Source organism: Euprymna scolopes, chromosome 15 (genome assembly GCF_053919585.1).
Source record: "Euprymna scolopes isolate OS-2025 chromosome 15, ASM5391958v1, whole genome shotgun sequence".
Classification (NCBI taxonomy): Eukaryota; Metazoa; Mollusca; class Cephalopoda; order Sepiida; family Sepiolidae; genus Euprymna; species Euprymna scolopes.
Window position 1 is genome coordinate 67,557,996 of NC_136496.1, and position 27,998 is coordinate 67,585,993.

A 27,998-nucleotide genomic window follows, 5' to 3' on the forward strand; every position below is an offset into this window, starting at 1 on the left:
CTGCCCACCTGTGGAATTCCTTACCGCGGGCCTGCTTTCTAGCTGACTACAATTGTTAGATAGTAGTCGAGTAGAAGCAGATAATTATCAATCTATTTAGTGATGAGTGGACAACAGAGATTTGAATCGTCATGTTTTGATAATATATAAAACTCTGTGACCTGGTGGGTTTGCACCAGAAGTATGCAAGCGGGAACCAGACATGATATGTCATGTGTCATGTGTTCCAGTTTGCGCAAGCATAGTTTGAGTTGGATTTGAGACGCCGAACAAGCAAAATGGATTAAAAAGATCTCCCCATGGAGGAGATGACAGTCTCAAATAGAGAACCCGCAAGCCAAGATTCACTCCAGTTCTGCTGTGACGAGATGCCTGAGAACTAAATAAAATATATGCCGTACTTTGGGATAATTGCGCCAAATCCGGGAGTAATTGCGCCAACTAAAAGAAAGTGCTCTTTATATGCCTGGTTGCCAATAGAGCACTTTTAGCTAGTTGGCGTAATTACCCCGAACTTGGCACAATTACCCCAAAGTACGGTATTAAAAACACTCATTTCTCTTGGGTCCCTAGTCTTGAAGTGTTTTCTTTAAACAGGTCCAGCTCCACCCAAGATGATTGACGAATCCCCCAGGCAGTAGCCAACAGCAAACAGGTATGTTGTCTTCGTATCATGTATCATATGTTCTGACATGCACCTAAAACACTAGATGAGTCACGGGCTGTTAAGATAGACATTTAGGACACAAGGATAAGAGTCTGTTATACTAAAAACAACATACATATATATATATATATATATATATATATATATATATATGGCCCGTTATTCATAAATATCGATTTAGTTAGATGGCAACATACCACAATATGGTTGTCTTCAAGTCCAATGTAAACAAGGTCTTGTTGAGCCCCTCAATAATCAAATTCTATACAATTTCTACCACTATTGATCACTGCACTGTGGTCTCTACACTCATTAACCCTTATCCTCGAGTGTCCTTAAGGCCTTGATAAAGTGGCACACTTGTAAAAAAAGACAAGAAAAAACACAAACTATTATTTTCATTTTGTGTCAGGCGGTGTAACCTTCTCTAGTTGTATCTTTTTGGACTTGTTAACTTTCTAGTCAAACTTGGAAATCATTATTGAACTCAGTATTATATAGCGAGGTGGACTGGCACCAAAATAGTCACATGTTGTATGTGGGTACGAGATATTGTTCTTATAACGGAATCAGATATAAACATATAAATTGTATGTATTGTTGTTTAGCCAGATGATGATATCAACGTATAAACTGAGTCATGTAATATCAGAGAGTTATTACATGGGTATATATTACAGTTCATATTTACTTAAAGGTATCATTTTTTTATTAGAAGAATATATGCTTCATACCTTTTCTTTCTTCAAGAGTTCTTCTATCTTCACTGTTGAGCTCTGTGATGAAACATGAAATGACCAACACCATAACCAATTAAGACCTCTGTTCTTCCTTCTTTTGTGAAACCATAGAACAACACTTTATATTTTTTAAATATAAATTTATTTCAGCTGTCTCAAATGGTCTTTGACTAGAGTCTGCATTTCGTGTCTACATACTTGTTCTTCACAGCCTCGCTTCTTGGCTTGAAGTACGTCTGTTCACTCCCATGACTAAACCCCAACTCTTCGACTGACTAAACTTCCTGACCCCTTGACCTCAGTTCTGTTATGTCATCATTAAAAAAATACACGTATCTCAATATGCAACCTTTCCACGTATGCCTGGCCAAGGTTATTTATTTAACCTAACTAATTTATGTAAACATCCTCAGCTAAAACCCATTGCTACAAACAATAAATAACTTCCAATATAAACTATTTTAACAATAAATGACTTCCAATATAAACTATTTCAACAATAAATAACTTCCAATATAAACTATTTTAACAATATCATTGAATAGATAAATAAATAGATAGACAGATAGATCGATAATAAGTAATTAAGTAATAATAATAATAATAATAATAATAATAATGATAATAATAATAATAATAAGTAAATAAGTAACAATGTTATCTAACATCGGGAACCTGGACAGAATTTCACATTTTCATTTCATCAGCCATGATCAGATAAAACTTTTTTTGTTTTTTTATTGCCATTTCACCCCAAACGAGGGACAGCGCCCCTTAGTCGTGAGGAGCTACTATTTGAGACCATATTTGCAGGCATACTATTTAGGGAGTTGAGCAGGGAGATGTCTGTTTACATTACACTTGAATTTCTGCATGTTAGTACAGTCAGAGAAGCAGGTGTCTGAGAGGGAATTCCAAAGGGCAGCATCTCGTGATCTCTATAGTGCAAGGGGGGGGATTTTGCTGCTTGTTAGCTTTGTTTAAGGTATTGTTGTCAAGGGGGTACTAGTGCTTGGAGTTCATCAGAGCACATGCCAACGAAATACTTGTAAAACTGGCAAAAGGATGCCAAGTTTGAGCGATCGGATGGAGGTTGGAGTTTAGTTAATAGTCAAGACCTATATTGGTTTGCGACTCTTTTTTTGAACCCTGTCTAGGAGCGAGAGACTAATGGCTCAGATGTGGCAACAAGACTCTATGCATGGGTGAACTGTGACCTTGTAGAGATACAGGATACTTTCAAGTGTGAGTAGCTTTTTAGCACGATAGAGAGAGAGTACACCTTTGCAATTACCTCAATGTATTTGTTCCAATTCATGTTGTTTGTGAATGTTAACTCTAGGAGGGAAGTACTTTCAGTCAGTGTATCATGAGCCATGGCAATTGGTGGTTTGGAAGGTTTCTTGTAAATATTAAAGGAAATAAGCTTAATCTTGGCAGCATTGAGCGTCTCCAACCAGTTACAATCACATTCCACTCCAGAAGAGAAGTGCCAACTTTATTTTTAGCTAGTCACTTTGTACTTCGTTATTTTTAGCTTGTCACTTTGTACTTCGTTATTTTTAGCTTGTCACTTTGTACTTCGTTATTTTTAGCTTGTCACTTTGTACTTCGTTATTTTTAGCTTGTCACTTTGTACTTCGTTATTTTTAGCTTGTCACTTTGTACTTCGTTATTTTTAGCTTGTCACTTTGTACTTCGTTATTTTTAGCTAGTCACTTTGTACTTCGTTATTTTTAGCTTGTCACTTTGTACTTCGTTATTTTTAGCTTGTCACTTTGTACTTCGTTATTTTTAGCTTGTCACTTTGTACTTCGTTATTTTTAGCTTGTCACTTTGTACTTCGTTATTTTTAGCTTGTCACTTTGTACTTCGTTATTTTTAGCTTGTCACTTTGTACTTCGTTATTTTTAGCTTGTCACTTTGTACTTCGTTATTTTTAGCTAGTCACTTTGTACTTCGTTATTTTTAGCTTGTCACTTTGTACTTCGTTATTTTTAGCTTGTCACTTTGTACTTCGTTATTTTTAGCTTGTCACTTTGTACTTCGTTATTTTTAGCTTGTCACTTTGTACTTCGTTATTTTTAGCTAGTCACTTTGTACTTCGTTATTTTTAGCTTGTCACTTTGTACTTCGTTATTTTTAGCTTGTCACTTTGTACTTCGTTATTTTTAGCTTGTCACTTTGTACTTCGTTATTTTTAGCTTGTCACTTTGTACTTCGTTATTTTTAGCTTGTCACTTTGTACTTCGTTATGCTATGTGTCCAATTATAGGATAAATTTTGCGGTGCCGCATTAGCTTGGTGTCTACAAAGGAAAATATCTAAACCAAAACAAATTTTATTTTGGATTCATAAATTGTAAATCACAGTATCATACATGATAGATAATAAAACATTAATTGAAACTGTAAAAAATATAGAAAATGTCGAATTTAATTGAAAAAGTAGAAAATTTATTGAAAATAAAAATTTATTTAAACTTATTTCATGCAAACTCTTAAAATAGATTAAACCCTATTTTAGTCACATAAATTATTTCAAGTGAAATGAATTTCGACATATACTCCAAAACAACTTAGTTTAGCTTAAACTATGTGGTATTAATCCAGAGTTTGTTTTTTTTGATAACTTTGCATTGGCATCTTTCAACAGATTATGAGGATTTTAATGGCTGCTCAAGACCAGGGATTGATGACCAATGCAAGAAGATGGCAGATCTCAGTAATGACGACAGATGCAGGTTCTGCCACACAGAAATGGAAAGTGTTAGTCACCTGGTATCAAGCTGCAAGGTTCTTTTGGGGGACGGCTACTGCATAGCAATACATGATGGAGTATGTAAGTATCTCCACTGGACCATCTGTAAAAAATTAAACATGCAGTGGACCAGCAAGTCCTGGGAACATCAACCTGAAAGAACTGCTGGAAATGACTTGAAAATGCTGCTGTCAAACCTGACAAGTTATATGGAATAAGTCAGAGAGAGTGGCAACCTTGGTTTAAATGAGTGTCCCTAATGATGGAGGTCTGAACAGAACTGAAAGGGAGAAACAAACTAAATATCAAGGTCTCATGTATGTAGGAAACTGAGATATATATCATACCAGTTATTATAGGTGCTACAGGGCTTATGAAGAAGAACCTGAAGTCCTACCTAACTAATATTCCTGGTGAACCAAGTGCAAGAGAGGTCCAGACAATTGCACTTAAGGGAACAATGAGGATACTAATACTCGGCTCGTTTCAATAAAAAGCAGAGGAATGTCCTCAGCTGGTTTGGCTGCTCCATACTCAGCATTATTATCTTAAAGAAAATGAAAAAAAGTAAACAGTCGGAATTTGCCAATGCAATTAGCCAATCAACATTCAGCAAACAAGTTTCAATGAAATTATGAAATTCATGTAAGCAAAAAAAAAAAAAAAAAAAAAAAAAGGGGAGCATGTTTAGATTGGCACTTATGCCGGAAATAAAAAGTAAAGAAAATACAGAAATGTTTATATGACGTACGTACCAGTCATGGAATGAAGATAAAATATTCCAAAAAATCACGTAATTTGATCAAGTATGTGTTTTTGTTTTTTGTTTTTTCAAAAAAATAAAGTTTTACGACTAAGCGAATTGGAGTGTTTTTGTCTGCCATGACTAAATCTGATGACAGAAAAAAGGGGAGACAACTTAAATCGAATGTGATAGGTGAAAACTGCCTTACATTTAATGCAGTTTAGTAGTAAAATCACTAAAAATCGTAAATTTTGATTTTCTAAGTTTTAAAGTAAAATCACTAAAAATCGTAAATTTTGATTTTCTTAGTTTTAAATAAAACTACTTGATCAATTTACGTATTTTGGGAATATAACATCTTCGTTCTGTAACAAGTATGTACATCATAAACTTTTTTGCATTTTTTTTTCACTTTTAATTGCCGTCATAAGTGCCAATTTAAATAAGCACCGGAAAAAAAATTGTTAAAATTAAACATTAATTACAGCACATTATGTGAATGTTTTCAATCTCCCAAAGGAGTTATCACTTTCTGTGAAGAAAGAAAAAAATGTGCAATTACTTAAATGTTGATTGAAAGGAAGATGCTTGTGGACAAATTTGCATGGCGTATCAGAATTTGGGGGGAATTTTTGACACCCCTAACACGAAACTGCAAATAAAATGTAAAAACCTCGTAATTTCTCTTTTAAAAGTGGGTTGTTTATTTTCTTTATGGAATATACTTCCAAAATAAACTATTAGAGTTGTTTAAAAAATAATAGAAATATTATTTTTTTATTTAAAAAAACCAACCAGTGTTTACAAAGTGCCGGCACGCCTTCATGCAGCCATTTTTAATGTAATGAAATCAATTGAATTTTACGAGTTATTTTTTTTTTCACTTTTTAAACTTTCAAAATCTATCAATATTTTTCTATTGGTTCAATTTTTACGATATTTTCAGGGTCAATGTGAAATTTTATGCTCTTTCCACTAAACCGAATATAATATTTTAGACAAACTTTTTTTTTTAAATTCACCACCTCCCCCCATTTTGAAATGTCTATTAAAATTTTAATAATTGATTTACTCACCAAATTTTTATATATCACAAATTGAAGATAAAAGATCAATAAATAATATATTGTAAATTAAAACAAACAAAAAAAAGAAGTGTTTTTTGGAAATTTACCTGTAAAGTCCAAAGTGTAAAGCCTTTCTTTTTAAAAAACACGTTTTTTTTTTTTTAATTGGAAGCCTATGTTCTGCTTATATTGTCCAGTAAGTAATAGATAATTAGATATTTAAAAAAAAAAAAAAATTCACTCGATAAAGAAGAATGAAAATATAATAAATAAAAAATTTATGTATTTCTTTGAGAAAAGAAAAAAAAAATTCCTCAACTGTTTTTTTTAAAGGCAAAAATTTATACATAAAATTTGACTATTTTTAAACTATGGGAACACATATTTCTTCAGGCACAAGGCCAGACGGCTGATGTGAACATGTGGTTTTTACTGCCTCCTGTCCATCTGTAGTTCTAAACAAGGACAAACCGCTACTTACGGTTTTTCGATAAAGACGTAAAAATGCTTGCATAATCGCGCTTTTTTCAAATAGTCGTTTGAAAAATTCTTTTATTTAAAGAATAAATGGAATTTAAACTATAAATATGGATAAATTCTGAACAATGAAGAATGGAACTAAACATTCAATAATATTTTTTATAGGTAAGTGATTTTTTGGAATTTATATCGATTTTTTTATAACCGAAGTAAGTAAAATTTCGTTGATTTTCTTCAAATCTTTTTTAAAGAAAACCGATTAAAAAAAAAACAAATATTGTATAATTTGCTGTTAAACCTGTTATTTTTTTAAAATTTGGTCTTGCTCCTTTAATTGAAAAAAAAATTACGGTTTGAATTACATTTTTCAAGTAGTTATAAGCTTGTAAAATAGGAGGTCGGATTATTCAATTTTTTTTCACGCATTCTTAAGATCGGTTTCTGACACTGCTAGCGATGCAGAGGAATCGGATAACCATAAGAACTCAGACTTTTTTTTTTCTTTTTACAAACAAGAATGGTCGTGGGTCAAATACTAGAGGTACCTGTCGTTCCACAAGAATTTAAAGAAAAGCTTCCCACACTCAGACAAAGAAGATTTAGAGAGAAAAAAAACACCTTCATTTTTTTTTTTTTAATTAATTTATCATAGTTTTTTTCCTCCATAAAAAAATATAAGATTTTGGGGGATAAGTTTTCTTGCAAAAAAAAGGACATTTTTTATATATTTTATATAGGTGTAAAAATAATTTTATTTTTTCATATAATTAAAGATACGGTAAGTATTTTTCTTCATTTACAATTTTCTTTTCGGTGTTTTTTTGTCCAGTTTCATTACAATGCTGCATTTTAAATTTCCAACGACTTTTTTCGTGTCCGAAATTGAACAATGTCATACATTTCATTATATCAAAAATATATTTTCAAATGTTTGTATTGGTGTTTTGTTTTGTTAATTTCATTCATCCAGAGAAAGTCTCGCAAATAAAGACGAAACGTTGATGAACACATAACTTGGTTTGTTCATTTTTCATCTCTCTCTCTCTCTCTCTCTCTCTCTCTCTCTCTCTCTCTCTCTCTCTCTCTCTCATATATATATATATATGTGTGGTGAATTTTTACTCACTTTCCACCTTAACAATCACTTTTAAAATGACGACGCTTATAGGTTTTGGCGGATGCTGAAAACGAATATCGCATTTAAATTTTTTTATTCATTATGCGATGGCCATTGTTGTACTCGTATATTTTTGGCGATATTCGTTTTAAACCTATAAACGTCGTCATTTTAAAGGAAAATGTTAATGTGGAAACATATATATATATATATATATATATATATATATATATATATATATATATATATATATATATATATTAGGAGGTATATTCGGTAAAAAAAAATCAGGGAAAAGTGCTCAATACGTTAATAGAGCTAAATATGTTTTTATTATTTCAACTTCGGTTTTTTTTTGTTTTTTTTTTGTTTTTTTTTTGCTTTAAATCATTACAAATTGTTTCTATCGACAGGACAATAATATTATCCTCAGAGGATAATATTATTGATTGTCCTGTCGATTGAAACAATTTGTAATGATTTAAGCACCCCCCCCCAAAAAAAAACCCGAGGTTGAAATAAATAATAATAATAATATATATATATATATATATATATATATATATATATATATATATATATATATATATATATATATATATAAACACTAAGTTTGTGAAAATGAAAATTTATTGAAACTAATAAAATATAGAAATGTCTAATTTTAATTGAAACAGCATAAAATATAAAATGTCAAATCTTTAACGATAAACAGCACGTACATCGAATAAAAACGCTAAATATAAATCAGGCGCTTTTTGTCGCATCATCCACCAGCAGTAATAATCGAGATGAGATTGAAGTGTTCGTTGATTACAGCCTCGGTTATTTTTCATTATACGAATATTCGCGTCAAGCCAGGATCTTTCAATTCGTTGTGTTGCTCCGGTGTCTGAATCGGCGAAGTTTTGCTCATTATTTACGGGAAATTTACGAAAATCGAATTGGCTTAAATCAGCGTAAGCTTTCCATTCGTCAGAATAAATTACTGAGCCATCGGCGACTTCTCGTTGAATAATTGGCAGAAGTGTCGCACGGTCTCTCCTCTGAACGTAAAAATATCGACAGTCTGACCCTTTCTTCAAACCGAACACCCAGGGGCCCTCAATGCGCTCTCCATGGTTACGGTCAGTCTCAGTCTCTAACTCAACTTCGTTGTCGGTTGAATTTGGAGGCCCGTCTCCTTGCGACATCCGACCGCTGTTGTATTTTCTACGTCTTGTAAGTCGTGTTTCATCAATTTGCACAGGTTCTTCTTCAGTGACCACTGCCCACCATCTGACCACGATTTTGGACCGAAACAATCGCTGTACAAATCTCTCGGCACATGTTGAACCAAGCGCATATTGCTTGGGTGCCCCGACCAGTTAAACTGTGAACCAGATTATATGAAAGGTCTTGTATGAAATAAAAGATCAGTTCCAAAATTTGGCAAAGAGAAAGTTTGCAGTAAACTTTGTTATTTAAATCTGTGAAATGAAAAAATGCATTGCCCCTGCGAACCGAACGAAAGGTTTGACATCCGCGGCTTTTGCAACGAAGAACGGGTATAAATTCGCCATTTCGTCTTCTTTTCCGAGCATCCGCCACAGTCGCCACACCGATGACACGGTGAAACTAATTGTTCTTCGTCTAAAAGTTCGTGTCTTCTTAAAAATGCCAGTGCCGTAGTTTTGTCACGTATTTCGGCGTAGACGCCTTTTGCGAGCATCGCGAGGTTTAAAACCTCGCGATGCTCGCAAAAGGCGTCTAAAGAGTTCCAAATGAAAGAAAGAAAAACGAATACAAGGAAGAAAGTTGGGTAAATTTAAGGATTTATGCAATTACGGTGTAAGGGAGATAACTCTTTTAGTTCCAAAAAGTATAAAATAGCAAATTTAAAAAATTAGGTAGGGGGAAAAAAGTGTATGTCCATAAATTGTAGATAACAACTCAAAACGACAACAATTTTGAGAGCCTTAAAATAATCTTGTCTAAATGTGTAGTACTTCGACTTATTACTAAAAAAACGACTTAAAAAAAAAAAAGAAGAAAAATTGCCCACACGAGTTTATTTAGAATTGAATCTATTTTCAAGTCAAAAAATATATTAAAAAATAAATGTATGTAAAAATTTTATGATGTTCGTACTCGTCACGGAACGAAGATGTCATATTCCAAAAGTCACATGAATTGATCAGCTAGTATTTATATATATATATATATATATATATATATATATATATATATATATATATATATATATATATATATATATAAAGATGGCCCCGAAAGATCGATCTCATTAAAGTTTGATTTTCCTCTGTAAAAAAAAAAAAAAAAAAAAAATACTTGATCAAATTAAGTGATATTTTTGCATAACTTTATTCCATAACGAGTACATGCAATATATTTTGGCTATACGAGAGTGCCGACCCCCTAAAAAATTGTTTTACACCTCTTCTTAATTTTTTCTCAACGATTATCATAGATTACAGACTTAAGAATTATATTAGCAAAAAATAAAAAATAAAATAAATAAGTAAATTTGAAAAAAAAAAATTTAATGACTTTTAAGAAAAGGTTCACTTTCTCGTTATAACGTTCTACTTCATTGCTACCTGACGTACTGTCCATTTCTTTACCGATGTGTTACGTGATTAGAGCGTTAGTAAACCCCCTTCTTAAAAGTCATTAAATTTAGTTTTTGTCAATCTTTTTCTACTAATATGATACTTAAGTCTCTAATCTATGATAATCTTTTTTTCTTCTTTTTTTTTTTTATTCAATCTTCCCCCCCCCCCAAACAAGGCAAGTGCCACTTTAAAGTAGGGAGCTACTATCGAGGACAATTTGCAGGGGCATTAAGAAGGGAGATGAGTATAAAGATGTTTGTTCACATTACACTTGCACTTCTGCATATCAGTACAGTTGGGAAAGCAGTATACCGGAAGGGAGTTCCAAAGACTTGCAATTCTGGGGAAGAAACTATTGGAGTAAAAGGCTTTCTTACACCTAGGGATCTCTACTGTAAAGGGGTGGGACTTAGTTGCTTGTCAGGTTTGTCGGGGGTAGTCACGTCAAGGAGGTACAAGTGCTTGCAGTTCGTCAGAGAATTCACCATTAAAGTATTTGTAGAACAGGCAGAGGGATGCAACATTTCGTCGATGGACAGAGGCTGAAGCTTAGATGACAGTTCAGGACCTACCAGGTTGGCGACTCTCTTTTGAACCCTGTCCAGGAGTGAGAAACAAGCAGCAGATGCACCAGCCCAAATGTGACAGCAATACTCCATACATGGGCGAATGGTGGCCTTATAGAGGTACAGGATACTTTCAGGCGTAAGTAATTTTCTGGCACGGTAGAGAGAGCCCACCTTCTTTGCCTTGGCAATGCTCTCAATGTATATATTCCAGTTCATGTTCCCTGTAAACGTTAGGCCGAGGAGTTTAAAGGAAGTACTTTCAGACAGTGTATTCTTAGCCATTGCTATTGGTGGTAGAAAAGGTTTCTTGTAGTTATTGAATGAAACAAGCTTAGTCTTGGCAGCATTGAATGTGACCATCCATTTTCGTCCCCATTCCACTACAGATTGGAGGTCATCCTCTAGTGATTCTGGCATTTCATTAGACATGTGTTTATTTGTTTTCCCCTCATGCCTGTTATAGAGGGTGGTGTCATTGGCAAATATACCCATCTCTGAAACAATTTTATCAGGGAAGTCATTTATTAATCTTTAAAAAAAAAAAAAAAAAAAAAAAAAAAGAGGTAAAAAACATGCATTTTTAGGAGGTGGACACTCTCGTACATGTCCACCTTTTTTTCTTCAATATTTTCTTTTTTTTTTTAATGTCTTCAAATGTACCAAATAATTTTCTACACAATGAATTTTAGTAATTTTTGGATATATTACTATTTTCGACATGACAATTAAGTACTGCTGTTTTTTCTTAAAACTACATGTCGACTCTAACAAACACCAAATTTTTCTGCAATTTAGTTTCTTTAATAGGACACATTCTAAATTAGCACTACTCTAAACGATAGTCTTAAACGATAATAGGAATAATACAAATTGCTGCTTATTCAGATTGGCACTCATAACGATAAAAAAAAATGAAAAAACCAACTTTAATATTGTATCTACTTGTCACGGAATTAAAATTTTATATTCCAAAAATCACGAAAATTGATCAAGCAGTTTTTTTTTGTTTTTTTTAATTATTATTTACGAAAAAATAAATTTACCGTCTTTTACCGATAAGTGACAGATGAGGACATGTTTTACTAGCGAACATAATAAGGGGAGGTAATCAGTGATTGCTTTGACAGTTTCCACGTGCATTAGAGTTGTCTACCCTTATCCTGGACTTTTTTTTTCCACCCTCATCGAAACAGTAAATTTTCATTTTCTTGAATAAAAAGAAAACTACTTGATCAATTTACATGATTTTTGGAAATCTTCGTTACAGACATTTCGGTACTTTCTTTAATTTTAAATGCCGTCATAGGTGCCAATCTGAATAAGCACCCTCAAATTAACACATCTACTCAGTCATGGCTGATGGAATGAGAACACTATACACCCGTAAATTAAATGAAGAGTTCAATTTGAAATTCCATCCGAGTTCCGAATTCGATTAAAAGAATATCAAATTCGAAAAGATGCATCTGAAGAAAGTTGGAGCTTACATCGGCCGAAACGTTTTGCATATAACAGCTAAAACAAGAATAGTGATCCCAATAATCGACCAAAATAATAACAACAACAATAACAACAACAAATTTAAATTCACCGAAAAACAATGAATAATTTTGCGGTATGTTCGCTTCTTCTGTAGGTAATGTTTGTAGGGTTTCGGCTCTTACTTAGAACTCAACATAACTGGAAAAAAAAATACAGAAAATTCTTTGGCGGACTTGAACGAACCCCCCCCCCCCCCCCGTATATTAGTATCCAATCCACTGAAAAAAAAATGCAAAAAACTGAAATTCGTTCTTAATATGGGGAGGTTGCAGTGTTTATTCCGAAAGCCGTTCCTGGAGGAGGTGGACATGATTCTTGTTCAGGTCCACCAATTCTTCGTACGTACCCGTCACGGAAGGAAGATGCCATATTCCGAAAATTACGTAAATTCTTTTTTTTTTTTTACATAGTAGTCACCACTTATCAAGGCCCAGTAGCCACTCGGGGATAAGGGTTATTGCGTGTACAATAATCAATGGGATAATATCGTAGTAGTCGTTAGTAATGGAGATTTGATAAAGTCTCTTACTTAAGGGGGGGGCGGTTTATCAGGAATTTGTTTATGTTGGACTTGAAGACATCAAAGTTGTAGTCAGGTGGGAAACAGGCAAACGGAAGAGCGTTCCACAAGCGTGCACCGCTAAGAAAGAAGCCTTGTTCATGGAATCTACGTTTTGATTTAGGCACAGATAAAGAGTGGGGAAAATTATTAACTAATCAAAAAAAAAAACGTGGACTCGATTCTCAGCGACACTCTCCGCTCTAACCAGGTTCCATCCGGTTCTTGAGAACTCAACGGCTCGACTCTCTCAAACATCTTAACTCCTGGACTTATATTATCTTATTTATGCAAATTAATGCGCAATCGAACCTGCAGATTCGTCGCCTTCTCGTCTCCCATTGCTCGGGTTTCGAGTTCGCACATGCAGCCCACCTCCGTGACTGCAGTCACACTCAATTTTCACGCCCCCCCCCATGATCTCATGATCTAGGTAGGGAAGTAGTATCCATCTTTGCTAGACACACCTAGCGCTCAACACTCCGCTAGCCACACCTAGCGCTCACTACTCCGCTAGACACACCTAGCGCTCACTACTCTCCGACAAAGACAGATACTACCTAGCAAAAGTGGAGCTACACGGCTAGACACAGAAATTAATTTTTAAATTTCTCATTTAAAAATGACTTTACATACAAGTTGACTCAATCGCATTGTAATTCTTTTTAACATCGACTACTTTTTCTTCAAAAACAAAATCGACTTGAATTGTACTCTCACCAAAATAACTATTGTTCAAAAACGACATTTTTTTTCTCCTTTTCAGCACAACACGATTTCATGTTAAATTCCGCATTTAAAAATAACTTTTAAACACATACACGTCGTCCGAATCATATTTTTAAGTTCTTTTAACAATGATGACTTTTTCAAACACAATAAAATCCGACTCGAATTGTACTTTTATAAAATAAATCTATCGTTTAAAAACGACACACTTTTTCCTTGTCAGCACAACAGGATTTCATTTTAAATTCCACATTGAAATATGACTTCTATACATACAAGTCATCCGAATCGCATTTCAAGTTCTTTTAACAATGATGACTTTTTCAAACACAATAAAATCCGACTCGAATTGTACTTTTATAAAATAAATCTATCGTTTAAAAACGACACACTTTTTCCTTGTCAGCACAACAGGATTTCATTTTAAATTCCACATTGAAATATGACTTCTATACATACAAGTCATCCGAATCGCATTTCAAGTTCTTTTAACAATGATGACTTTTTCAAACACAATAAAATCCGACTCGAATTGTACTCGAGTAAAATATTTTTCGTTTAAAAACGATAACTTTTTTCTTTTTCTTTTTTTTTTAACAAATATAAGCGAATTTCATTCCAAATTCCACGTTTAAAAACGACGACTTCAATATGAACAAGTAGACCGAACTGCATTCCATCACGTTCATTTGACGACGATAGTTAAAGAAATCCAATGAATCCCACTGGGATTAACAAACAAAAAGACTAAAAAAAAAAGTCTGACCCACTTCATATCTTCAACCTTCGCTGTTTGACACGACTCATTCAATTCTTTTTTCGACAATGCTTCTCAATTTTTAACGCGACTTTTAATTTTTCCGGTTCGATGCAAATCATTTAAAATTTCCCATTTCATCTCGGCCGCATTGGTTCCATATTTAATGCCGAAATAGCTTCTAATCGAAAAAAAAACCTGGACTCAATTCTCAGCGACACTCTCCGCTCTAACCAGGTTCCATCCGGTTCTCGAGAACTCAACAGCTCGACTCTCTCAAGCATCTTAACTCCTGGTCTTATATTATCTCATTTGTGCAAATTAATGTGCAATCGAACCTGCTGATTCGTCGCCTTCTTGTCTCCCATCGCTCGGGTTTCAAGTTCGCACATGTAGCCAACCTCCGTGACTACAGTAACACTCAATTTTCACTACAATCCACTGAAATAAAAAAATGCAAAAAACTGAAATTCGTTCTTAATATGGGGAGGTTGTGGTGTTTATTCCGAAAGCCGTTCCTGGAGGAGTGGAGGTGATTCTTGTTCAGGTCCACCAATTCTTCGTACGTACCCGTCACGGAGCGAAGACGCCATATTCCGAAAATTATGTAAATTTTTTTTGCATAGTAGTCACCACTTATCAAGGCCCGGTAGCCACTCGGGGATAAGGGTTATTGCGTGTACAGTAATCAATGGGATAATATCGTAGTAGTCGTTAGTAATGGAGATTTGATAAAGTCTCTTACTTAAGGGGGGGGGCGGTTCATCAGGAATTTGTTTATGTTGGACTTGAAGACATCAAAGTTGTAGTCAGGTGGGAAACAGGCAAACGGAAGAGCATTCCACAGGCGTGCACCTCTAAGAAAGAAGCCTACGTTTTGATTTAGGCACAGATAAAGAGTGGGGAAAATTATTAACAGTGGTTTCAGCTAGAGGGGTGTTTTTCGTGAAAGATTGGTGAGGGGAAACCAGAGATTAGAGCTCAGACGAGCACTTGCCATGGAAATAACGATAAAACAAAGACAGGCTCGCAACGTCTTTTCTGTGGGAGAGAGGTTGCAGGGAAGAGAAAACGGCATCCCCCACTAAGCTACGAAGTCTATTTTGTACTCTGTCAAGGCAGGATAGGCTGTTTTTAGCAGCTCCTGCTCAGATGTGGCAGCAGTACTCCATCCTTGGATGTGCTTGGATATAGATAGAGAATTGCATCAGCAGTGATATATCTACTGGAGCAGTAGAAGGATCCCACCATTTTTCTAGCGACCTTGGCAACAGACTTGATGTACGTGTTCCATTTCAAGACAGAAGTAAAGGTCAATCCAGAAGCTTGTTAAAACATAGAGCCTCCCCAAGACGAGAGCCATCCATTTCAATTGATGCCAGATGGGGATCAGAGCGTTGATGATGTAAAGATAGGAGTTTGGTTTTAGATGCATTAAAAGTAACCAGCCACCTCTTCCCCCATTGTACCACAATTCATCAAGTATAATTGTTATCAAATTTTATGCGTAATCAAGAATGGACTGTTCCGTTTCGCTATCTTGAAAAAATACAAGATTAGATGAGTCCACAATACTTCAAACTTGCGAAATCAACCTTGTAATGCTACCGATTTCACGTTAATCGCTTTAAATCGTTAAAAAAAATATTTTCCTTTATAAAAATAAAGCTATTTGACAAATTTACGTAATTTTTGGAAAATGATATTTACGTTCCGTGAATAATACGTACAGCATCAAAAAATTTCTGTATTTTTTAATTTTTTTTAATTAGGTTGAATTCTGAATAAGAACACGCTCTTCTTCCTGCGCCAGCCATCTCACAGACAACGGCTCCCCCTAGTGTTGAAGTTTGACGTTCTAATTGAACAAGGGCAGATAACCTTTGCAGTCTTATTCGGTCCGCCTCTGATGTTTTTATTGCCAGTTTCCAAGGGAAGACTAAACGATGACAATGAAAAGGAAGAAGAAGAAGATACAACAATTTTGTTATCAACTTCTTTCGCTAATGGCTAAGGATTTCTAAATGAAGACAAAAAGAAAAAATCTTCTAAACCAGATCAAACAGTAAGAGTAAACGTCAATTTCAACTACGCTTTCCTTTTTCTTTCAACTTCTTTTGCATTCGTTTTTTTTTTTCTCTCTCTTTTTGAATCAAAAAAATTCTTGTTTTCCAAAATCCCTGTTTTTGTTTTTAAAAGTAAAAAAAAAAGTGACAATTTTCCCTTTTTTTTTTCATTCAATTTTCTTTAAATAAAATTATTTATTTGGACGAACTACAAAAGTACTTGACGAAAATTAAGGGATAAAAAATTATAAAGAAATTAAAAAAAAAAACAACACTTTTTTTTGCTTGTCACTTAAATATTTTTAGTTTATTTTAAAAATGAAAATGTTTAAAAATTTTTATAATTACTTTTTTTACATATTAAAATATGAGTAAAAAATAATATTTTCAATTCTTGGCATTTGCATCTTAGATGCAAATGCCAAGAATTGAAAATATTATGCATCTATCAATAAAATGGTTATTAAACGATTGTGAGAAATAATATTTGTTTTAAACAACAATAATTGTTTTATAACCGTTTTATTGATAGATATCAAAGAAGCATCTGACATTATAATAAATATTGATTTTCAAAAATGAAATGGCATGTTTTTCTGGTGCTAATGCAGAGAGTGATCCGCGCTATTTTTTTTAAATCGTATTTCCACGTTTAATTAAAGTTTTATGTTTTTTATTCAATTGTAAGGTTAAAGTACAGATTAGGTAGAAAACACCCTCCCCATGTTAAGAATGGCTTTTTAAATAATAACGTTATTATTTCAGCAGCACGGATCACTCTGCATGAGTACCGTGTTTCTATATAAACAAACATCCAATTTACTCTTTTAAAGAATCAAAATCTTTATAAGAATATTTAGTTTTTTTTATTACATTTTCAGTAAAAAAAAACAAAAGATTGAATTTTCAGTTCGTTTGACATTAGAGAATCTAAATTGAAAATTTGATTTTTTTTTTTTTTTTTAATTTATTTCCACTTTTTTAGTTTCTCTTAAATGTGAAAACTTTAACATCTTCACAAAAATGCAATCTTTTATACTCGCTGTTTCTATACGACGTTGTCCGGGAATCCCTTCATTCTTATTTCAGATTTTTTTTTTTTTTTTTTAATAGTATTTTCAAAATTAAATTGGCAATATTTAATATTCACACAACCCTATTCCGAATTTCTGGACGTGAGCCGCCTTCAGTAGACTTGTTTTTCTTGTAGCAAACAGACAGGCATAAATATTTTAAGTTTAAATTAGACGGTTTCAAACCTAAATAAATGATTTCACACTAAAAATAATTAAATTGTAAAAAGAAATCAGGTTTTGGTGCTTATGCACTGATGTTACCGTGCTGTTTTTTTTTTTTAAGTTGGAATCAAATTTCATTATATATAAATTGTTAGGTGAAAAGTACAGAATAGTTACAAAAATTCTCCCCTCCACATGTTAAGAATGGCTTTCTAAATAATGTTATCTCTGCACGGTAACATAAATACTAATCTATTTTAATTCGAATTATTTAATAGCTTTCAGTGATAATTAAAAAATTCGATTTTTCACTAAAAAAAAAAAAAAAAAAAAAAAAAAAAAATTATTCCAGCGAATAATGTCAGTTATAAAATTTTACCTGAAAAAGATTTAATGTCATCTTTATTATGACTGGTGCAAAAGAGGCAGTCTATTGAATTCGGAATAGTCTAAGAATTCGGAATAGGGGCGTGTAAGCAAAAAATTCGGTGCTAATGCAGAGAGTGATCCGATCCGCGCTATTTTTTAAATCGTATTTCCACGTTTAATTAAAGTCTTATGTTTTTATTATTCAATTGTAAGGTTAAAGTACAGAATAGGTACAAAACATCCTCCCCTCCCCCTGTTAAGAATGGCTTTTTAAATAATAACGTTATTATTTCAGCAGCAGAGCAGCACTGATCAATAAGTGCATCTGCATAGTGCAATAGTGCATCACAGTACCAAAAATTAAATATCGCCGTTAAATTTAATCATGCTATCGCTTCTTTGCCATTGCTGGAACCAAATTGTTGTACAAACTATAACTTAGTTTTTGTTACAACAATGTTGGGGTTTGTATTACTGTACACATAGATTCGAAAAAGTTGTCAAAAAACAAATATATAACAAATAAATGTTATCAAAGGCAAGATAAGTTACTTTTCTACCAAACTGGATATATTTTTCGTGTTTTTATTCAATGTAACATGTTTATTCAGCTCGAAAACCATAGTGTTTACCGATGTATTGGAACATTCAAGATGGCGTCTTATTCTCTCTTTAACGCGGTAAGTTTGGGAAAAGGTGTTATAAATAAAAAAACCGGATAAAATACTGTTAAAAACTCGCTCAATATATGTTACCGTGACATAGGTTGACATATATTCGGCGGGTTTTTAATAGTATTTTGTATAGTTTTTTAATTATAACACCTTTTCCCAAACTTAAAGAGGGTGTGAGACGGAGACGCCATCTTGAATTTTCGAATACATCGGTAAACACTGTACGTTTTTCGAGCTGAATAAACATGTTACATTGAATAAAAACACAAAAATATATCCAGTTTGGCAGAAAAGTAACTTATCTTGCCTTTGATAACATTTATTTGTTATATATTTGTTTTTTTGACAACTTTTTCGAATCTGTGTACAGTAATACAAACTCGCACCAAATATTCAAATGACTAGGTTGTTTACGAATAAACGAAATGCACTCTGATGGATTTAATTTCGTAACTGAATTTTTGGTAATGGAATCCATATCGATCTGAATGTATCTGATTGCGATTTACGGAAGAGCCCGGAAATGGCCGAGCTCACACTGAACAGTTGATTAGTGCTGATATTCAATGGAAACAATTAAAAAAATATTTCCCCTAACTGAAGGTTTATCTTTCCTTCTTATCAAAAGAAAATTCCATTATCCCACCTTCGTATTATTAAGAACTAGCGCGGGTACTCGGCGTTGCCCGGGTGTTTGGAGGTGGGGGGGGGGGGTAAATCAAAACAAAATGGAAAATAAATAAGCGAACGTAATAACCCTGTTGAAAACAAAAACAAAACAGCGAACGTGATGCAAAATAAAGAATAAGCGAACGATGTTAAAACTTTAAAAAGCGAAAAAAAAAAAAAACGGCAAACGTGATGGAAAAAAAAAACAAAAAAAAACGAACGAACGAAAAAGTGGCATGAATAATCCTGTTTCAATGTTAAAATTTTAAAAATGGAATATATATATATATATCCGTCATCTCGGCTCTAACGTGCAATCTTAAGATAACGACTCGTGAGCGAAATTTATTTTTTTTTAACTAATTCAAGAAAGAACATTTTTTGCGCATACGTGCGGCTAAATTGTCATGAAGGCACGGTTTTTTTTTTTTTTTTTTTTTTTGCTACCCCTCCGGCCCTCCATGTAGAAAAGTGGCCAGTTGAGGTTGAAGAAATTAACATTTTTAGCCAATTTTTCGATATTTGTCGTCCGAAGGGTTGAGCTTCAAAATGATCTCGTGAAAATCCGTCGCTTCTGTCGAAAGTTTTTGCGAGACATACATTTAAACAGACAGGTGAGATTTATATTGTAGAAGACGAAGAAGGTTTAGAAATGGAGTCCAAAAATTAGATGGACTTATAATTGTTTTCAAATAACCGACTTCATTTTTTTCTTATTTATTAATTTTTTTGTGCATGTTCAGAATAAGAACGAAAATCGAAATTCAAAAAATTGAATTTCGATTACAAGCCATACCTAATTATCATGTCACAATCAGTAATAACGTATGATTGTATTCGCATAAAGCATTTACTTTCACGATCCATTGATCTGTCATTATTTTTGAAATCTAACTTAAACAAGGGAAGTAACTCAGTTTGGAATCTTTATTTAAATACAACTTGCATTGGTTTTTTTTTTTTTTTTTTTTGTTTTTTTCGAAAACTTTTCATTATAATTGTTAATTTTCTACTTTATTATTTTTCGTAATTTTTAGATATTTCTAGTTTCTACGTGAAAATTAAATAGATAACCTTGATTTTAATTGAAATTCAGGTATTTTTTTACGACCTGCTGCTCCAACGTAGCATAAATACCCCTAACCTCCCCATGTTAAGAACGGCTTTCGGAATCACCACCCCAACCTCGAAAGCCGTTCGTAACATGGGGAAGTTAGGGGTGTTTATTCCGAAAGCCGTTCTTAATATTGGAGGTTGCGGGGTGTTTATACTACGCTGTGGCAGGTCGTAAAAAAATACAGAAATTCAATATTTCTATTTTCGTTTTTATTTCGAACAAGCGCCTTTTTTTCTCTTTTTTTTTTTTTTCAACTTTTTGAAAAGACGAAAATGTTTTTAATCCTTACCTTGTTTTGAATTTAGATGCAGTGCATGTCAACATAATCGACAGATCGATTTTTAGACATATGGTTTTAAGCCAAAACAACAGTACTTACTTGTCATGTCGAAAATAGTAATAATATCCAAAAATTATGAAAATTCAGAGTAGAACAACTGCTATTGTGCTTTTTTTAGTAAAAAAGAAAAATCTATTGCTATCGACTAAAACAAAACGCCACCCATTAAAGTGGCGAAAAGGGGGAATAAGTATGTCCCCTGTATTCGTAATCTTCAAGGTGTTCACATGTTTCTGCATAAAACAACAGTACTTAGTACTGTTGTTTTAACAACATATTTTTAAAAATCGATTTTGTTAGAATTCTAGAATTTTAAAAACTTTTTAGCAAACGATTTTTCTTTATTTTTCGTTTTTTCTGTCAATTTTTGAAGATGCTTCAACTCGGGGTTTTTTTTTTGGGGGGGGGGGGGTTCTTCCAAACACACGAAACTATTTTTTTCTCTCAATTTATCTTTTCCATTTTTAAACAAACAACGACAAAAATATATATGTATATAAAAAATAATGGTCGACATCATAGATTCTCCATAAACGGAATAAAGAACAATGAAAATTCCAATTATTATTTTAGAGAAACAATTTCGAGATTTATTTTTGACATTTTGAAAATAAATTTCTTGTCGAAAAGGAATTTTCTTACACAAAAATCATGAAAGAAATGTTTATTAGAATACATAAAATTTCATTTCTCTCTTTTTTTTTTCTTCCAATGTAATTCGCCCCATTAAGTTTTTCTGCATATTTCCACGTGGGTTGTTTCTTAGTTCGTTTGATTTAATTTCACGTTTCATATTTTTTAATGTTGCGTTTCCTAGACTAAAAAAAAAAACCTTTGATGAAGAAACGAGTTTGTTTTAATTGAATTATTCACAGACATTTGTTTTCTTTCCCTTTCCGAATTGTTCAAGGAGGAGGGAAGTGAGGGAAGGCGTTTTTTTTTTGTTGTTTTTTTTTTGTCTTCTCTACCGTTTCTTCATAATCCGTTTCTTCTCTTTTATTTGTAAACGACCTCATCCTCTTACTCCTCCTTATGACAAAAGTTGTATTTATTTTACCATCGGATTCGGAGTCGAAGATGTAACTAATGGGGGAGGGTGGATATTTTTTTTCATTTATGTTTGTCTTCCACTACATTAAGGTTGCACACCACATCAATATATAACAAAGAATGCAACTTCCCGAAAAGACACTTTCATTGCCCAAAAGTTAACTTGATCGAACCGATCGGTATTTCCTGGTACAGGGGCCTTAGTCATCCGACACGAAACCTGAAAAAAGCTGATAATGTCTTGGAGGATGGCCTACTAAGACCGAACGATTCACTAAGGCTTCGATTATGTGATCGACTTTCAAAAATAAAATGATTTGGGCATAACGAAATGAAAAAGTGGTCAAAAACAAATGTTATCCAAGTTGGCGGACCGGACCTGTACGAGAGTGCCCCCCCCTAAAAATGCATTCTTTCACCTTTATTTTATTATTTTTTTCCTGACTATTATCATAGATTACAGACTTAACTATCATATCAGCAAAAAAAAAAAATTGTCTGTAAAGAGATATACAGTAAGTCAGAGAGCATTAGCAAATAAGTTATAACGAGAAAGTGAACCCTCCTGAAAAGTCATTAATTTTTTTTTTTTTTTTTTTTTTTTTATCAAATTTTTTTTATGCTAGTATGATAGTTTAATCTATGATAATCGTATGAAAAAAAGTTTTTTAAAACTAAAAAAAAAAAAATGCATGGGGGCACTCTCGTACAGGTCCGTCGATGTGACCCTTCCATGTCCGCTATTTTTCTTGTTTTCACGTAAGACCCAGCAGCCAGTGCCAGCACTAGTTTTCTGAACTGAATGAAAGCTTTTAAAATAAGATAAAACGCTAAACATTTATCCAGCTAGGTAGAAGAGTAACATCTTGCCTTCGATAACATTTATTTGTTACGTATTTGTTTTCTTTCTTTTTTATATTTTTTTTTTACCAGTTTTTCGTTTTGTTTTTCACTCCTCCCCTCACTGGATGGGTTGGTGACGACGCTGTTTTGTGTATAAAAAAATCAAATCGATAAACAATATTTATTTCGTGCGATTACGGGTCCACGCCCTCGAAATATTTGAGAAAAAAAAAAAAAAAAAAAAAATGTGGCCTGGTTGTTTGTTTCATTGAAGATAACTGCAAAGACATGCTTTTTTTTAGTATTACCTCCCAACCTCCTTATGTTAAGAACGGCTTTTGGAATAAACGCCCCAATCTCCGCATGTTAAAAACTGCTTTCGGAATAAATAATTCCCAACCGTCACATGTTAAGAACGGCTATCGGAATAAACATCCTTTGCAGGTAAGTCTTCAGTGGGACAACCAGGCCACATTGACCAATATGATTTTAGATTTTGTGATGGGGATTTACTTCTATAAATATACTCACTTGACTGGAACGAGTAACCATTTCCCTCCACCTGAACTTAGGGTTAAAGTTGAAGTTATATATTCTCCTTGCCCTGTATTTTTTTTTTCATCATAAAAAGCAGGAGCATAAAAAAACAAACAAATATTGTGTAGTAGCACTAGGCAGTCTGTAGCAATACGAGAAAAATAAATATACTATTTTTTTTTTTTTTTTGTAATAGCGGCCACTTTAAAAATTAAAAAAAATGATTACTCATTCTGTACACATGACTGATCCAAAGTGGGTTATGTTATATTTATGCAGTAATTGAACTTTTTTTTTTTTTTTTTTTTAAGGGTATTAACGTTATTGAAAGAAAAAAAAAAGATAACACATTTTTTATAGGGAAAATACCGGTGCCGGTGCATTTATTGATCCGCGCTATTTTTGAAATAGTATTTTTAAGTTTTACGATATATGTTTTTATTAAAATGTAAGGTTAAAGTACAGAATAGGTACAAAACACCCTCCCCTCCCCATGTTAAGAATGTCTTTCTAAATAATAACCGTTAATATTTCAGCGCGGATCAATAAATGCACTAACTAGTACCAAAATTACCCCCCCCCCCCCCAACAGAATATTGAAAAGTATAAAACGTGTAATTTGTTTCTTATATAACTTGAAATATTTTAAAAGAAACGTTTATTTTTTTTATTTCCATGATTTCACTTGCTTTATTTATTTTTTTTTCGGGGGGGGGGGTATGTTAATGTTTTTACTGTTTATGACATACAGTTCTGTTTTCTTGATCTGTCTACTTATTTTCTGTTAGTGTCGGTATTATTGAATCCACGCTGTCGTTAAATGTTATTGCTCAATTAAAACAAAACGGTATTTAGGTTGTAAGCAAACTATTATTCTTTTATAACTAACCGATGTTATAATTGGTTAGATTAATAAATCTTTATAGTCTTTATGTGTGTCGATCTGTATCTCGCATCTATGAAACTTTGAAACTTGCATACTATTTTTAATTTGCTTAAAAATGCGACAGCGTAAAGTCACGGCCACCTCGATGGCCGTGGTAAAGTAAAGTACTAAAACGAAAATTACGAAATTAAATACACGACAATGCATCATAAACAAACCAGTCATAAAAAAAGTTGGCGGGGTGGGGGGAATAAATTACTCTGAGCCCTTCAAAGTTTGAAAAAATATTGAAACATTTAAACATGCTGAATTTAATGCTTTTAAAATGTTTGTATTGAAAATTTGGTCAATGTCAAGACGACTTTTCTAGGTTGTCGTACATGCTGAAAACAAATATCGCATTTAAATTTTCCGCAAATATAGTTTTCCAGGTATTAAGCAATGTAATTTATGTTATTACTGGTGGCCATCTTGGCACGCGTGAGCGCGCACTCATGCCACCTCGAGAAACCATGTGCAAGCATGTAAAGTCTTTGAGATCTGGAGATTTCGCTCAATTCCTCAACAAGCATTAGAGAGGAACAGAAAATGGAAACTAAAAGCTGACCATGATTTTACATATTTATATTTCTCTTTGCCTGTTTTTCCGTTCTACTTTTTCGTAGAAACTACGGAGATAATCTGTCTAATTTTGTATAAACCTTTATGATAAATTGCAGCAAACTAAGTTTTATATTATCCGTTTGATACACAGTTAGGATTAATGGTAATCTCCAAAAATACCGTTAGGGCTTACAACATGGCCGCCAGAAGAGTCAACAAAAAACTGCGAATAAAATATATAAAACTCGTAATTTCTGTTTTTAAAGTGGGTTGTCAATTTTCTTTATGAAATATACTTCCAAAATAAACTATTACAGTCGTTTAAAACATAATAGAAGTATTATTTTTTATTTTTTTAAAAACAATGTTTACAAAATGTCTCTGCGACGATTGAAAATTGTTGAATATTTATCTTTTGAAAGTCTGGCAAATTAAATAGACAGGCGACCCCGGTTGTTAACTCGTAAATATGATAATATCTATTTAGGTGTGATATAAAAAGTTCTAAGAAGTTGTGAGGCGACCGATCGGTTCTCGGAAAAAAGCCTTTCTTGGACATACACGAAAACGCACACACACACACAAACATTTTCGCTTTTATATTTATAGAAGACTAGCAGGGGGTACCTGGCGTTGCCGGGGTGTTTGGAGGTGTGTGTGTTTTTGTGTAAATGAAAACAAAAATCGTTGGCCGGGTGTTTGTTTTAAAAAAAAAAAAAAAAAAATGCACAGTTGGAAAATAAAGTGTGAAAAAAAAAACGTGCGACTTGGCAGGTGCCCGTTTTTGACGAGTTAATGACGTCAACTTTGAGTGCGGGACAGTGTTTTATTTACCTCGAGTCTGTTCGCTTCTTTTTTTATACGAAAAAGCTTAATGCACATGCGGCGATCGAAAAATCTTGAATATTTATTTTTTGAAAGTCTGGCAAATTAAATAGACAAGCGACCTCGGTTGTTAACTCGTAGATATTACATTTAGGCGTTATATAAAAAGTTTTAAGTGAGTCGACCGATCGCTTCTCGGAAAAAAGCCTTTCTTGGACATACACAAAAAGCGAACATACATACATACACACATTTTCACTTTTATATTTATAGATTAGCAGGGACTATCCAGCATTGCTTGGGATCTTAATTTATGTAGATTACAGAAAAAAATAAAAGTAAAACTAAATCTGCTTTATATTATATTCAGAAATGTTCAGGTTCATTTTTGGACAAAACTAGAATAAAAATACTTACTTTCCCCTTCTTCGGTGATGTTTGAACACAACCTTGTAAGTACAGCATACTAATTGATTGTGCCAGCTGTGCAAGTTAAAAATTGCGATGCTGTTGATTACATAAACTCGTGGCGGCAATGAATTTTCATGTGAACCTGCAAAATCACTCACACCAGAAAACATCCGATATCTTTACAAAACCACAACAATTCGCCCATTCAGAGTATTGTTGGCACATCTGAGCTGGTACATCTACCATTAATCTCTCGCTCTTAAACAGGATCAAAAAAAAGTATCAAACCTAATAGGTCCTACACTGTCAGCCAAACTCATACTTTTGCGCCATCGCTGGAATGTCACATGCCTGGGCCTGTGTTACAAGTACTTTAATGGAATGTTCTCTGATGACCTTATAGTACTTGTGCAGCCTCAACATTAATACCCTGGACTAATCCAGCGAACAGCAAAATCATACCCTTTCACTGTTGAGGTCCCGAGATGCTGGAAAGCCCTCTACTCTAATAGCTTTTCCCTCGGACTGCTAGACTTTGGAATTCCCCCCGTTTCTTGCTTCCATGACTGTACTAACCTGCAGAAGTTTAAATGTAATGTGAACAACCATCTCACTGCTCAACTCTCCACAGTCCCCTGTTAGACACAATCCCAAATAGTAGCCCTTGGTAATATGAAAAAGTAAAAAAAAAAAATAAAAAAATAAAATAAAAACTTGGAACAGTTTTAGGTCAGTTTCTCTACAATAAAATAATAGAATAATGTTCTTTTTTCTTTTCTTTTTTTTTTTTTTGTTAATCTTGTATTTCAGTGTGTCAGGATAGAAAAATAAAGCATTTGTAAGTGTAAAATTTTGTAAGAAATAATTTTGAGACGATTATGAATATGTCCTAATTTTTTGTTGAAAAACTTAAAACTATTTTAATCACAAATAAAGAATAAGGTCAATATAAAAAAAACAATAACCTGCCAACTTTGAACATTTCAAAATAGACTTCTCTACGTCAGAACAGCAGAATAATATTCCTTTCTGGATTGTTTTTTTTTGTTTTTTTGTTTTTTTTTCATATTATTTGGATTCTTCAAATTACTGTTCTCTTTTTGAGTGTTATTTTCACAATGTTTCAGTTGATGTAACCTCCAACCATCTTGTATTCTTTTTTTTTTTTTTTTTTTTTCTTTTTTTTAAGTGTCTCCCGCACTGAGGATTAAATCTTCAGACCTCAGAAGAGTGTAACTTACATCTGAATTTTACCAGGTAATTTATCCACTGTCATGGGTTCACTTCTGGAGGTTAAACGTTCAAGCCTCAATGCAGGTGACACTAAAAATATAATTGCAAATTACTTAGGATTTCTACCTATTTCTGGCTGACAACCCCCTGGATTAAATAAAGGGTTCTATTTAAAATTCTGTGCAAATTCCCGAGTTTGACAGAAAGATTCCAAAGTTTGACACTTGAAGAAAGTCGGAGGTTACATCAACCAAAATGTGACAGTAACATTCAAGATTAGAGTAGTGAAAATTCAAATAATACCAGTTCTAAATATGTATCCTAAAAAAAACAAAACTATCAAGGTTAATTAAATAGGGGAAAATCTGGTTCTACTTCGTATTTAAGATGAACAAGCTTGATCCTTTGACTGTTATGAAGTAGTGAATGATTTCCTCTTGCCAAGCATAGAAAAATATTGTGTAGAATTTTTGTAACCATGATTTTAAACACCTTGCTTACAACCACTGTAAATAATTTTCCTTTCTTCCTTTATTTACTTAAAAGTAAATGGAACTTCCATGAGCAAAGTTTCTTTCTAGGAATTACCCGGCTGTGGAAGATCAATATTATGAGACTGCTTCCCAGCCGATTACAACATGTTCATTTCCAAGTCCCATGTTAAATTCTGATCAAACTATTTTTTTAAGTCTAATTCTGCCCGGTTTCAACCATCATTCCCAACTATCAAGGTGTTGTCTCACCTCTACATGACAAAACAAAATTATTAACCCTTATCCCTGGGTGGCTT

The 27,998-nt window shown here is 33.3% G+C and overlaps 1 protein-coding gene across 3 annotated transcripts in view; it reads left to right on the plus strand.

The window, feature by feature from the left end:
• Positions 1-16,217: 16,217 nt before the first annotated feature.
• Positions 16,218-27,998, plus strand: part of LOC145293861 (protein PHTF2-like) — a 154,012-nt gene continuing 142,231 nt past the window's right edge. The window contains exon 1 of one of the 3 annotated variants that reach the window (XM_080140597.1): positions 16,218-16,412. The gene's annotated coding sequence lies outside the window, so the exon portion shown is untranslated. Of the gene's footprint in view, positions 16,419-27,998 lie in introns of all 3 variants that reach the window. The other 2 variants (XM_080140599.1, XM_080140598.1) reach the window with 2 other exon arrangements.